Source organism: Ovis canadensis, chromosome 10 (assembly GCF_042477335.2).
Source record: "Ovis canadensis isolate MfBH-ARS-UI-01 breed Bighorn chromosome 10, ARS-UI_OviCan_v2, whole genome shotgun sequence".
NCBI classification, from domain to species: Eukaryota; Metazoa; Chordata; class Mammalia; order Artiodactyla; family Bovidae; genus Ovis; species Ovis canadensis.
The window spans coordinates 2,382,221-2,395,135 of NC_091254.1; positions in this window are offsets into that span (position 1 = coordinate 2,382,221).

Here is a 12,915-nt window from a genome sequence, read left to right on the forward strand (position 1 = left end):
ATGCCCGCATTCGAGACGAGGACTGACTCCCCTGGGGAGACTCCAGAAGTACCCCAAGATCCATGTCAGCACTGGAGAGGAATCCTCAGGTTCCGGCCCCGACTCCACACAAGGTCTTAGGCGCCGGCATCGACGGGAGAGGAATGCCGAGAGGCCCCCGAGGAACTCGCATGGGGACTAGCCTTTCCTGAGGCCACCAGAGCGGGTCCCTGAGGTCCCCGTCGTAAGCCGAGAGCACCTGCCGCAACTCGAGAAAATCCAGGAGGTTTTGCCCTCCAGGCGCGATGAGGCCCATTTCCGCTGAGGCTTCTCGAGGCTAATCACGTCTAACCACTGGAACTTCCAAAGGGTCCTTCACACCCTTGCTGCAACTCAAGAAGTTCCCCGACATACCCGTCTCCACTCGAGAGGAAGCACGTGGTGTCCCGCCCACATCCAGGGGAGCTCCGTTTCCGACTCCTGGCTCGAGATGAGGGATCCTTTCCCTGTTTCGTAGGGAAAGAATTCCCGGCGTTCCCGTCGCATCTCAAGAGGAGGCGCTCTCCACAGGAAAGGCGAGAGGAACTCCAGGGTCGTGCCACCATTCCAAGAGTCCCCCAGATGTGTCAGTCCATTCCAGAGGAACCTGTTTTCCCTGCACTGCCTTGACGTTCAAGCCGAGGATCCACTCCCACCACGTGTGCACGTGGGACAGCCCTGTGGGAAAGCCTCGTGGGAAAGACTCGAGGGAAAACCATAGATCCTTTGATCCACGCGGCGGACTGCGTGACCCTGCTGCTACCGCTCTGGAGGAGAGCGCAAGTGCATGCCCGCATTCGAGACGAGGACTGACTCCCCTGGGGAGACTCCAGAAGTACCCCAAGATCCATGTCAGCACTGGAGAGGAATCCTCAGGTTCCGGCCCCGACTCCACACAAGGTCTTAGGCCCCGGCATCAACGGGAGAGGAATCCCGTGAGGCCCCCGAGGAACTCGCATGGGGACTGGCCTTTCCTGAGGCCACCAGAGCGGTTCCCTGAGGTCCCCGTCGTAAGTCGAGAGCACCTGCCGCAACTCGAGAAAATCCAGGAAGTTTTGCCCTCCAGGCGAGATGAGGCCCATTTCCGCTGAGGCTTCTCGAGGCCAATCACATCTAACCACTGGAACTTCCAAAGGGTCCTTCACACCCTTGCTGCAACTCAAGAAGTTTCCCGACATACCCGTCTCCACTCGAGAGGAAGCACGTGGGTCCCGCACACATCCAGGGGAGCCCCGTTTCCGCCTCCTAGCTCGAGATGAGGGATCCTTTCCCTGTTTCTAAGGGAAAGAATTCCCGGCGTTCCCGTCGCATCTCAAGAGGAGGCGCTCTCCACAGGAAAGGCGAGATGAACTCCAGGGTCGTGACACCATTCAAAGAGTCCCCCAGATGTGTCAGTCCATTCCAGAGGAACCTGTTTTCCCTGCACTGCCTTGATGTTCAAGCCGAGGATCGACTCCCACCACGTGTGCACGTGGGACAGCCCTGTGGGAAAGCCTCGTGGGAAAGCCTCGTGGGAAAGACTCGAGGGAAAACCATAGATCCTTTGATCCACGCGGCGTACTGCGTGACACTGCTGCTACCGCTCTGGAGGAAAGCGCAAGTGCATGCCCGCATTCGAGACGAGGACTGACTCCCCTGGGGAGACTCCAGAAGTACCCCAAGATCCATGTCAGCACTGGAGAGGAATCCTCAGGTTCCGGCCCCGACTCCACACAAGGTCTTAGGCACCGGCATCGACGGGAGAGGAATCCCGAGAGGCCCCCGAGGAACTAGCATGGGGACTGGCCTTTCCTGAGGCCACCAGAGCGGTTCCCTGAGGTCCCCGTCGTAAGTCGAGAGCACCTGCCGCAACTCGAGAAAATCCAGGAGGTTTTGCCCTCCAGGCGAGATGAGGCCCATTTCCGCTGAGGCTTCTCGAGGCCAATCACGTCTAACCACTGGAACTTCCAAGGGTCCTTCACACCCTTGCTGCAACTCAGGAAGTTCCCCGACATACCCATCTCCACTCGAGAGGAAGCACGTGGCGTCCCGCACACATCCAGGGGAGCCCCGTTTCCGCCTCCTAGCTCGAGATGAGGGATCCTTTCCCTGTTTCGTAGGGAAAGAATTCCCGGCGTTCGCGTCGCATCTCAAGAGGAGGCGCTCTCCACAGGAAAGGCGAGAGGAACTCCAGGGTCGTGACACCATTCCAAGACTCCCCCAGATGTGTCAGTCCATTCCAGAGGAACCTGTTTTCCCTGCACTGCCTTGACGTTCAAGCCGAGGATCGACTCCCACCACGTGTGCACGTGGGACAGCCCTGTGGGAAAGCCTCGTGGGAAAGCCTCGTGGGAAAGACTCGAGGGAAAACCATAGATCCTTTGATCCACGCGGCGGACTGCGTGACACTGCTGCTACCGCTCTGGAGGAAAGCGCAAGTGCATGCCCGCATTCGAGACGAGGACTGACTCCCCTGGGGAGACTCCAGAAGTACCCCAAGATCCATGGCAGCCCTGGAGAGGAATCCTCAGGTTCCGGCCCCGACTCCACACAAGGTCTTAGGCACCGGCATCAACGGGAGAGGAATGCCGAGAGGCCCCCGAGGAACTCGCATGGGGACTGGCCTTTCCTGAGGCCCCCAGAGCGGGTCCCTGAGGTCCCCGTCGTAAGTCGAGAGCACCTGCCGCAACTCGAGAAAATCCAGGAGGTTTTGCCCTCCAGGCGAGGTGAGACCCATTTCCGCTGAGGCTTCTCGAGGCCAATCACATCTAACCACTGGAACTTCCAAAGGGTCCTTCACACCCTTGCTGCAACTCAAGAAGCTCCCCGACATACCCGTCTCCACTCGAGAGGAAGCACGTGGTGTCCCGCACACATCCAGGGCAGCCCCGTTTCCGCCTCCTAGCTCGAGATGAGGGATCCTTTCCCTGTTTCGTAGGGAAAGAATTCCCGGCGTTCCCGTCGCATCTCAAGAGGAGTCGCTCTCCACAGGAAAGGCGAGAGGAACTCCAGGGTCGTGCCACCATTCCAAGAGTCCCCCAGATGAGTCAGTCCATTCCAGAGGAACCTGTTTTCCCTGCACTGCCTTGACGTTCAAGCTGAGGATCGACTCCCACCACGTGTGCACGTGGGACAGCCCTGTGGGAAAGCCTCGTGGGAAAGCCTCGTGGGAAAGACTCGAGGGAAAACCATAGATCCTTTGATCCACGCGGCGGACTGCGTGACACTGCTGCTACCGCTCTGGAGGAAAGCGCAATGCATGCCCGCATTCGAGACGAGGACTGACTCCCCTGGGGAGACTCCAGAAGTACCCCAAGATCCATGTCAGCACTGGAGAGGAATCCTCAGGTTCCGGCCCCGACTCCACACAAGGTCTTAGGCCCCGGCATCAACGGGAGAGGAATCCCGAGAGGCCCCCGAGGAACTCGCATGGGGACTGGCCTTTCCTGAGGCCACCAGAGCGGTTCCCTGAGGTCCCCGTCGTAAGTCGAGAGCACCTGCCGCAACTCGAGAAAATCCAGGAGGTTTTGCCCTCCAGGCGAGATGAGGCCCATTTCCGCTGAGGCTTCTCGAGGCCAATCACATCTAACCACTGGAACTTCCAAAGGGTCCTTCACACCCTTGCTGCAACTCAAGAAGTTCCCCGACATACCCGTCTGCACTCGAGAGGAAGCACGTGGGGTCCCGCACACATCCAGGGGAGCCCCGTTTCCGCCTCCTAGCTCGAGATGAGGGATCCTTTCCCTGTTTCGTAGGGAAAGAATTCCCGGCGTTCCCGTCGCATCTCAAGAGGAGGCGCTCTCCACAGGAAAGGCGAGAGGAACTCCAGGGTCGTGCCACCATTCCAAGAGTCCCCCAGATGTGTCAGTCCATTCCAGAGGAACCTGTTTTCCCTGCACTGCCTTGACGTTCAAGCCGAGGATCGACTCCCACCACGTGTGCACGTGGGACAGCCCTGTGGGAAAGCCTCGTGGGAAAGCCTCGTGGGAAAGACTCGAGGGAAAACCATAGATCCTTTGATCCACGCGGCGGACTGCGTGACACTGCTGCTACCGCTCTGGAGGAAAGCGCAAGTGCATGCCCGCATTCGAGACGAGGACTGACTCCCCTGGGGAGACTCCAGAAGTACCCCAAGATCCATGTCAGCACTGGAGAGGAATCCTCAGGTTCCGGCCCCGACTCCACACAAGGTCTTAGGCCCCGGCATCGACGGGAGAGGAATCCCGAGAGGCCCCCGAGGAACTCGCATGGGGACTGGCCTTTCCTGAGGCCACCAGAGCGGGTCCCTGAGGTCCCCGTCGTAAGCCGAGAGCACCTGCCGCAACTCGAGAAAATCCAGGAGGTTTTGCCCTCCAGGCGCGATGAGGCCCATTTCCGCTGAGGCTTCTCGAGGCTAATCACGTCTAACCACTGGAACTTCCAAAGGGTCCTTCACACCCTTGCTGCAACTCAAGAAGTTCCCCGACATACCCGTCTCCACTCGAGAGGAAGCACGTGGGTCCCGCACACATCCAGGGGAGCCCCGTTTCCGCCTCCTAGCTCGAGATGAGGTATCCTTTCCCTGTTTCGTAGGGAAAGAATTCCCGGCGTTCCCGTCGCATCTCAAGTGGAGGCGCTCTCCACAGGAAAGGCGAGAGGAACTCCCGGGTCGTGACACCATTCCAAGAGTCCCCCAGATGTGTCAGTCCATTCCAGAGGAACCTGTTTTCCCTGCACTGCCTTGACGTTCAAGCCGAGGATCGACTCCCACCACGTGTGCACGTGGGACAGCCCTGTGGGAAAGCCTCGTGGGAAAGACTCGAGGGAAAACCATAGATCCTTTGATCCACGCGGCGGACTGCGTGACCCTGCTGCTACCGCTCTGGAGGAGAGCGCAAGTGCATGCCCGCATTCGAGACGAGGACTGACTCCCCTGGGGAGACTCCAGAAGTACCCCAAGATCCATGTCAGCACTGGAGAGGAATCCTCAGGTTCCGGCCCCGACTCCACACAAGGTCTTAGGCCCCGGAATCAACGGGAGAGGAATCCCGTGAGGCCCCCGAGGAACTCGCATGGGGAGTGGCCTTTCCTGAGGCCACCAGAGCGGTTCCCTGAGGTCCCCGTCGTAAGTCGAGAGCACCTGCCGCAACTCGAGAAAATACAGGAGGTTTTGCCCTCCAGGCGAGATGAGGCCCATTTCCGCTGAGGCTTCTCGAGGCCAATCACATCTAACCACTGGAACTTCCAAAGGGTCCTTCACACCCTTGCTGCAACTCAAGAAGTTCCCCGACATACCCGTCTCCACTCGAGAGGAAGCACGTGGGTCCCGCACACATCCAGGGGAGCCCCGTTTCCGCCTCCTAGCTCGAGATGAGGGATCATTTCCCTGTTTCTAAGGGAAAGAATTCCCGGCGTTCCCGTCGCATCTCAAGAGGAGGCGTTCTCCACAGGAAAGGCGAGAGGAACTCCAGGGTCGTGACACCATTCAAAGAGTCCCCCAGATGTGTCAGTCCATTCCAGAGGAACCTGTTTTCCCTGCACTGCCTTGATGTTCAAGCCGAGGATCGACTCCCACCACGTGTGCACGTGGGACAGCCCTGTGGGAAAGCTTCGTGGGAAAGCCTCGTGGGAAAGACTCGAGGGAAAACCATAGATCCTTTGATCCACGCGGCGTACTGCGTGACACTGCTGCTACCGCTCTGGAGGAAAGCGCAAGTGCATGCCCGCATTCGAGACGAGGACTGACTCCCCTGGGGAGACTCCAGAAGTACCCCAAGATCCATGTCAGCACTGGAGAGGAATCCTCAGGTTCCGGCCCCGACTCCACACAAGGTCTTAGGCCCCGGCATCGACGGGAGAGGAATCCCGAGAGGCCCCCGAGGAACTCGCATGGGGACTGGCCTTCCATGAGGCCACCAGAGCGGGTCCCTGAGGTCCCCGTCGTAAGTCGAGAGCACCTGCCGCAACTCGAGAAAATCCAGGAGGTTTTGCCCTCCAGGCGAGATGAGGCCCATTTCCGCTGAGGCTTCTCGAGGCCAATCACGTCTAACCACTGGAACTTCCAAGGGTCCTTCACACCCTTGCTGCAACTCAGGAAGTTCCCCGACATACCCGTCTCCACTCGAGAGGAAGCACGTGGCGTCCCGCACACATCCAGGGGAGCCCCGTTTCCGCCTCCTAGCTCGAGATGAGGGATCCTTTCCCTGTTTCGTAGGGAAAGAATTCCCGGCGTTCTCGTCGCATCTCAAGAGGAGGCGCTCTCCACAGGAAAGGCGAGAGGAACTCCAGGGTCGTGACACCATTCCAAGAGTCCCCCAGATGTGTCAGTCCATTCCAGAGGAACCTGTTTTCCCTGCACTGCCTTGACGTTCAAGCCGAGGATCGACTCCCACCACGTGTGCACGTGGGACAGCCCTGTGGGAAAGCCTCGTGGGAAAGCCTCGTGGGAAAGACTCGAGGGAAAACCATAGATCCTTTGATCCACGCGGCGGACTGCGTGACACTGCTGCTACCGCTCTGGAGGAAAGCGCAAGTGCATGCCCGCATTCGAGACGAGGACTGACTCCCCTGGGGAGACTCCAGAAGTACCCCAAGATCCATGGCAGCCCTGGAGAGGAATCCTCAGGTTCCGTCCCCGACTCCACACAAGGTCTTAGGCACCGGCATCAACGGGAGAGGAATGCCGAGAGGCCCCCGAGGAACTCGCATGGGGACTGGCCTTTCCTGAGGCCACCAGAGCGGGTCCCTGAGGTCCCCGTCGTAAGTCGAGAGCACCTGCCGCAACTCGAGAAAATCCAGGAGGTTTTGCCCTCCAGGCGAGATGAGACCCATTTCCGCTGAGGCTTCTCGAGGCCAATCACATCTAACCACTGGAACTTCCAAAGGGTCCTTCACACCCTTGCTGCAACTCAAGAAGCTCCCCGACATACCCGTCTCCACTCGAGAGGAAGCACGTGGTGTCCCGCACACATCCAGGGCAGCCCCGTTTCCGCCTCCTAGCTCGAGATGAGGGATCCTTTCCCTGTTTCGTAGGGAAAGAATTCCCGGCGTTCCCGTCGCATCTCAAGAGGAGTCGCTCTCCACAGGAAAGGCGAGAGGAACTCCAGGGTCGTGCCACCATTCCAATAGTCCCCCAGATGAGTCAGTCCATTCCAGAGGAACCTGTTTTCCCTGCACTGCCTTGACGTTCAAGCTGAGGATCGACTCCCACCACGTGTGCACGTGGGACAGCCCTGTGGGAAAGCCTCGTGGGAAAGCCTCGTGGGAAAGACTCGAGGGAAAACCATAGATCCTTTGATCCACGCGGCGGACTGCGTGACACTGCTGCTACCGCTCTGGAGGAAAGCGCAATGCATGCCCGCATTCGAGACGAGGACTGACTCCCCTGGGGAGACTCCAGAAGTACCCCAAGATCCATGTCAGCACTGGAGAGGAATCCTCAGGTTCCGGCCCCGACTCCACACAAGGTCTTAGGCCCCGGCATCAACGGGAGAGGAATCCCGAGAGGCCCCCGAGGAACTCGCATGGGGACTGGCCTTTCCTGAGGCCACCAGAGCGGGTCCCTGAGGTCCCCGTCGTAAGTCGAGAGCACCTGCCGCAACTCGAGAAAATCCAGGAGGTTTTGCCCTCCAGGCGAGATGAGGCCCATTTCCGCTGAGGCTTCTCGAGGCCAATCACGTCTAACCACTGGAACTTCCAAAGGGTCCTTCACACCCTTGCTGCAACTCAAGAAGTTCCCCGACATACCCGTCTGCACTCGAGAGGAAGCACGTGGGGTCCCGCACACATCCAGGGGAGCCCCGTTTCCGCCTCCTAGCTCGAGATGAGGGATCCTTTCCCTGTTTCGTAGGGAAAGAATTCCCGGCGTTCCCGTCGCATCTCAAGAGGAGGCGCTCTCCACAGGAAAGGCGAGAGGAACTCCAGGGTCGTGCCACCATTCCAAGAGTCCCCCAGATGTGTCAGTCCATTCCAGAGGAACCTGTTTTCCCTGCACTGCCTTGACGTTCAAGCCGAGGATCGACTCCCACCACGTGTGCACGTGGGACAGCCCTGTGGGAAAGCCTCGTGGGAAAGCCTCGTGGGAAAGACTCGAGGGAAAACCATAGATCCTTTGATCCACGCGGCGGACTGCGTGACACTGCTGCTACCGCTCTGGAGGAAAGCGCAAGTGCATGCCCGCATTCGAGACGAGGACTGACTCCCCTGGGGAGACTCCAGAAGTACCCCAAGATCCATGTCCACACTGGAGAGGAATCCTCAGGTTCCGGCCAAGAATCCACACAAGGTCTTAGGCCCCGGCATCGACGGGAGAGGAATCCCGAGAGGCCCCCGAGGAACTCGCATGGGGACCGGCTTTTCCTGAGGCCACCAGAGCGGGTCTCTGAGGTCCCCGTCGTAAGTCGAGAGCACCTGCCGCAACTCGAGAAAATCCAGGAGGTTTTGCCCTCCAGGCGAGATGAGGCCCATTTCCGCTGAGGCTTCTCGAGGCCAATGACATCTAAACACTCGAACGTCCAAAGGGTCCTTCACACCCTTGCTGCAACTCAAGAAGTTCCCCGACATACCCGTCTGCACTGGAGAGGAAGCACGTGGTGTCCCGCACACATCCAGGGGAGCCCCGTTTCCGCCTCCTAGCTCGAGATGAGGGATCCTTTCCCTGTTTCGTAGGGAAAGAATTCCCGGCGTTCCCGTCGCATCTCAAGAGGAGGCGCCCTCCACAGGAAAGGCGAGAGGAACTCCAGGGTCGTGCCACCATTCCAAGAGTCCCCCAGATGTGTCAGTCCATTCCAGAGGAACCTGTTTTCCCTGCACTGCCTTGACGTTCAAGCCGAGGATCGACTCCCACCACGTGTGCACGTGGGACAGCCCTGTGGGAAAGCCTCGTGGGAAAGCCTCGTGGGAAAGACTCGAGGGAAAACCATAGATCCTTTGATCCACGCGGCGGACTGCGTGACACTGCTGCTACCGCTCTGGAGGAAAGCGCAAGTGCATGCTCGCATTCGAGACGAGGACTGACTCCCCTGGGGAGACTCCAGAAGTACCCCAAGATCCATGTCAGCACTGGAGAGGAATCCTCAGGTTTCGGCCCCGACTCCACACAAGGTCTTAGGCCCCGGCATCGACGGGAGAGAAATCCCGAGACGCCCCCGAGGAACTCGCATGGGGACTGGCCTTTCCTGAGGCCACCAGAGCGGGTCCCTGAGGTCCCCGTCGTAAGTCGAGAGCACCTGCCGCAACTCGAGAAAATCCAGGAGGTTTTGCCCTCCAGGAGAGATGAGGCCCATTTCCGCTGAGGCTTCTCGAGGCCAATCACATCTAACCACTGGAACTTCCAAAGGGTCCTTCACACCCTTGCTGCAACTCAAAGTTCCCCGACATACCCGTCTCCACTCGAGAGGAAGCACGTGGGGTCCCGCACACATCCAGGGGAGCCCCGTTTCCGCCTCCTAGCTCGAGATGAGGGATCCTTTCCGTGTTTCGTAGGGAAAGAATTCCCGGCGTTCCCGTCGCATCTCAAGAGGAGGCTCTCTCCACAGGAAAGGCGAGAGGAACTCCAGGGTCGTGCCACCATTCCTAGAGTCCCCCAGATGTGTCAGTCCATTCCAGAGGAACCTGTTTTCCCTGCACTGCCTTGACGTTTAACCCGAGGATCGACTCCCACCACGTGTGCACGTGGGACATCCCTGTGGGAAAGCCTCGTGGGAAAGCCTCGTGGGAAAGACTCGAGGGAAAACCATAGATCCTTTGATCCACGCGGCGGACTGCGTGACACTGCTGCTACCGCTCTGGAGGAAAGCGCAAGTGCATGCCCGCATTCGAGACGAGGACTGACTCCCCTGGGGAGACTCCAGAAGTACCCCAAGATCCATGTCAGCACTGGAGAGGAATCCTCAGGTTCCGGCCACGACTCCACACAAGGTCTTAGGCCCCGGCATCGACGGGAGAGGAATCCCGAGAGGCCCCCGAGGAACTCGCATGGGGACTGGCCTTTCCTGAGGCCACCAGAGCGGGTCCCTGAGGTCCCCGTCGAAAGTCGAGAGCACCTGCCGCAACTCGAGAAAATCCAGGAGGTTTTGCCCTCCAGGCGCGATGAGGCCCATTTCCGCTGAGGCTTCTCGAGGCTAATCACGTCTTACCACTGGAACTTCCAAAGGGTCCTTCACACCCTTGCTGCAACTCAAGAAGTTCCCCGACATACCCGTCTCCACTCGAGAGGAAGCACGTGGGTCCCGCACACATCCAGGGGAGCCCCGCTTCCGCCTCCTTGCTCGAGATGAGGGATCCTTTCCCTGTTTCGTAGGGAAAGAATTCCCGGCGTTCCCGTCGCATCTCAAGAGGAGGCGCTCTCCACAGGAAAGGCGAGAGGAACTCCAGGGTCGTGCCACCATTCCAAGAGTCCCCCAGATGTGTCAGTCCATTCCAGAGGAACCTGTTTTCCCTGCACTGCCTTGACGTTCAAGCCGAGGATCCACTCCCACCACGTGTGCACGTGGGACAGCCCTGTGGGAAAGCCTCGTGGGAAAGCCTCGTGGGAAAGACTCGAGGGAAAACCGTAGATCCTTTGTTCCACGCGGCGGACTGCGTGACACTGCTGCTACCGCTCTGGAGGAAAGCGCAAGTGCATGCCCGCATTCGAGACGAGGACTGACTCCCCTGGGGAGACTCCAGAAGTACCCCAAGATCCATGTCAGCACTGGAGAGGAATCCTCAGGTTCCGGCCCCGACTCCACACAAGGTCTTAGGCCCCGGCATCGACGGGAGAGGAATCCCGAGAGGCCCCCGAGGAACTCGCATGGGGACTGGCCTTTCCTGAGGCCACCAGAGCGGTTCCCTGGGGTCCCCGTCGTAAGTCGAGAGCACCTGCCGCAACTCGAGAAAATCCAGGAGGTTTTGCCCTCCAGGCGAGATGAGGCCCATTTCCGCTTAGGCTTCTCGAGGCCAATCACATCTAACCACTGGAACTTCCAAAGGGTCCTTCACACCCTTGCTGCAACTCAAGAAGTTCCACGACATACCCGTCTCCACTCGAGAGGAAGCACGTGCGGTCCCGCACACATCTAGAGGAGCCCCGTTTCCGCCTCCTAGCTCGAGATGAGGGATCCTTTCCCTGTTTCGTAGGGAAAGAATTCCCGGCGTTCCCGTCGCATCTAAAGAGGAGGCGCTCTCCACAGGAAAGGCGAGAGGAACTCCAGGGTCGAGACACCATTCCAAGAGTCCCCCAGATGTGTCAGTCCATTCCAGAGGAACCTGTTTTCCCTGCACTGCCTTGACGTTCAAGCCGAGGATCGACTCCCACCACGTGTGCACGTGGGACAGCCCTGTGGGAAAGCCTCGTGGGAAAGCCTCCTGGGAAAGACTCGAGGGAAACCATAGATCCTTTGATCCACGCGGCGGACTGCGTGACACTGCTGCTACCGCTCTGGAGGAAAGCGCAAGTGCATGCCCGCATTCGAGACGAGGACTGAATCCCCTGGGGAGACTCCAGAAGTACCCCAAGATCCATGTCAGCACTGGAGAGGAATCCTCAGTTTCCGGCCCCGACTCCACACAAGGTCTTAGGCCCCGGCATCGACGGGAGAGGAATCCCGAGAGGCCCCCGGGGAACTCGCATGGGGACTGGCCTTTCCTGAGGCCACCAGAGCGGGTCCCTGAGGTCCCCGTCGTAAGTCGAGAGCACCTGCCGCAACTCGAGAAAATCCAGGAGGTTTTGCCCTCCAGGCGAGATGAGGCCCATTTCCGCTGAGGCTTCTCGAGGCCAATCACATCTAACCACTGGAACTTCCAAAGGGTCCTTCACACCCTTGCTGCAACTCAAGAAGTTCCCCGACATACCCCTCTCCACTCGAGAGGAAGCACGTGGTGTCCCGCACACATCCAGGGGAGCCCCGTTTCGCCTCCTAGCTCGAGATGAGGTATCCTTTCCCTGTTTCGTAGGGAAAGAATTCCCGGCGTTCCCGTCGCATCTCAAGAGGAGGCGCTCTCCACAGGAAAGGCGAGAGGAACTCCAGGGTCGTGCCACCATTCCAAGAGTCCCCCAGATGTGTCAGTCCATTCCAGAGGAACCTGTTTTCCCTGCACTGCCTTGACGTTCAAGCCGAGGATCGACTCCCACCACGTGTGCACGTGGGACAGCCCTGTGGGAAAGCCTCGTGGGAAAGCCTCGTGGGAAAGACTCGAGGGAAAACCATAGATCCTTTGATCCACGCGGCGGACTGCGTGACACTGCTGCTACCGCTCTGGAGGAAAGCGCAAGTGCATGCCCGCATTCGAGACGAGGACTGACTCCCCTGGGGAGACTCCAGAAGTACCCCAAGATCCATGTCAGCACTGGAGAGGAATCCTCAGGTTCCGGCCCCGACTCCACACAAGGTCTTAGGCCCTGGCATCGACGGGAGAGGAATCCCGAGAGGCCCCCGAGGAACTTGCATGGGGACTGGCCTTTCCTGAGGCCACCAGAGCGGTTCCCAGAGGTCCCCGTGGTAAGTCGAGAGCACCTGCCACAACTCGAGAAAATCCAGGAGGTTTTGCCCTCCAGGCGAGATGAGGCCCATTTCCGCTGAGGCTTCTCGAGGCCAATCACATCTAACCACTGGAACTTCCAAAGCGTCCTTCACACCATTGCTGCAACTCAAGAAGTTCCCCGACATACCCGTCTCCACTCGAGAGGAAGCACGTGGGGTACCGCACACATCCAGGGGAGCCCCGTTTCCGCCTCCTAGCTCGAGATGAGGGATCCTTTCCCTGTTTCGTAGGGAAAGAATTCCCGGCGTTCCCGTCGCATCTCAAGAGGAGGCGCTCTCCACAGGAAAGGCGAGAGGAACTCCAGGGTCGTGCCACCATTCCAAGAGTCCGCCAGATGTGTCAGTCCATTCCAGAGGAACCTGTTTTCCCTGCACTGCCTTGACGTTCAAGCCGAGGATCGACTCCCACCACGTGTGC